General features: G+C 51.2%; 1 non-coding gene across 1 annotated transcript; it reads right to left on the bottom strand.

The window, feature by feature from the left end:
- Nucleotides 1-199: 199 nt before the first annotated feature.
- On the bottom strand, nucleotides 200-271 carry TRNAH-GUG. Its single transcript has one exon. It is a non-coding gene; the product is annotated as a tRNA-His (tRNA).
- Nucleotides 272-1,741: the final 1,470 nt, after the last annotated feature.

Below are 1,741 nucleotides of genomic sequence, written 5' to 3'. Positions count from 1 at the left end.
ATTGCCTCCGTGTAAGCCACCAACAGGACTGACTGGGTTATTTGCTGTGTGAGTCTCAGAAACAGGACAGAGCACGTCCAGGGCTTCCCTTGGATTCCTCGCCAGGTTAGTGAGCTGTGAGGTCTCTTTTCCTTCCCCTGACGCACCTGGTTGCTCCGGGGAGCAAAAAGGTATAGCTGACGGCCTGGACAAACGACGCTGCCGTGACTCGGATTCGAACCGAGGTTGCTGCGGCCACAACGCAGAGTACTAACCACTATACGATCACGGCGAGCCACAGGCCAACCGGCGATGTCTGAACTTGCTCTAGTAATTTTGAGGTCAATAGATTTCGATTATTAGGCGGATTTCTTCCCAGACAGCCACAGGGGGCTCGCGCTTTTCTTTCTTTCTTGCCAGCTCTGCTTTTCCCTCCCTTCCTCCCAATCCTCATACGTGATGAGAACAATTCTCATCTCCTTCACTCCAGCCTGGGCCTCCCTGCACCAGCCTCTTTCGGGGGCTCTCTCTGTTCTCGTCCGCACCTCCTCTGCTTCTCTCCCGCCTCTCTGTATTTCTACTTTTCACCCTTCCTCTCTCCCGCCCCACCGACGGAAGCGGAGGTGAGGGAGGGGAGCGCAAGCGGTGTAGAGAGTCAGGTGAAGGCGGAGCCAAGAAAGGGAAGAGCCATCACTAGAGCCCACGGGGCGTTCTGCTTGCTTCCCTTGGGACCCACGCGGCTCAGGCCCAGGGAGTCGCCGAGCCGGGCGTTTGCTGGGATGCCGGGTCTGACGCCTGCAAGGGGCAGGACGGGGCGAAGGCCATTCTGCTGCCCTTCCAGCTTCAGAATCACCCAATGCACGGGTTTCAACCGTAGCCGGCAAGATGCGCCTCTACGGTTTTGCGAGGCTTTGGAGCTGCACAATTGTACTACAAAGACGATGGCTCCACCTAACGTTGGATGGGCGCTTGCTCTGCGTGGTGATACGAGAGCGACAGTTGACTGTTCCTGTGTCGCAGTCGGGTAGTGTACTTGCTTCCAAGTCTGGAGGTGGGTGGTTCGAGCCCGTTGTATGGAACATTTCTTGCATTTTAAAAATGCTTAAACCGCTGGCAACTTTCTTCTGTCCAGCACGTGCTCTCATGGAAAGGCAGAGCGAGACCAACTTTACCCTCCTCTCCTCCGCGTCTCGCGTACATGAGGACGTAAATCAAGGTCCGCTAGGATTCTGGGGTCTCTCTCTCTCGCTTGCTCTCTTCCCTCTTCTCTCTTCTCTCTCTCTCTCTCTCTCTCTCTCTCTCTCTCTCCCCCCCATCCATTTAGCCCTTTCCATACGCTTTCCATAACTGTCATCCATTTAGCCCTTTCCATACGCTTTTGAGGTTAAATTGGTTCTGTGATTTTACTATTACATATAATGCTCTAGTCATTCTTGTAGCGGCATTTTCAGCCACTGGTGTAAGTATTTCTATAGATAGAGGTGAAGATATAGGAAGAGCAATTACTCTATCATAGTGTTCACACGGTTTTTATATCATTCCATTCTCTCTCCTCTGTTGGCTTATTAGCTATAACTCTTTCTTTTGTTATTTTAGTAATTGCTTTAGGGCTTAGAGCAAACCTTTTTAACTGATCACAGTCAACCTTCAAGTGATATTAAACCGCACCTTCTGGCCTTGACGCTACTACTGACATGCACTTTGCTTTTATGCATATTATAAACCCCACAGCCCATTGTTAGTGCTTTTGTTTAAATGGTCA

This window comes from Mandrillus leucophaeus, unplaced genomic scaffold (assembly GCF_000951045.1).
Source record: "Mandrillus leucophaeus isolate KB7577 unplaced genomic scaffold, Mleu.le_1.0 Scaffold457, whole genome shotgun sequence".
Lineage (NCBI taxonomy): Eukaryota > Metazoa > Chordata > Mammalia > Primates > Cercopithecidae > Mandrillus > Mandrillus leucophaeus.
The sequence above is the reverse complement of the archived record's forward strand: the minus strand, read 5'-3'. Positions and strand labels throughout refer to the sequence as shown.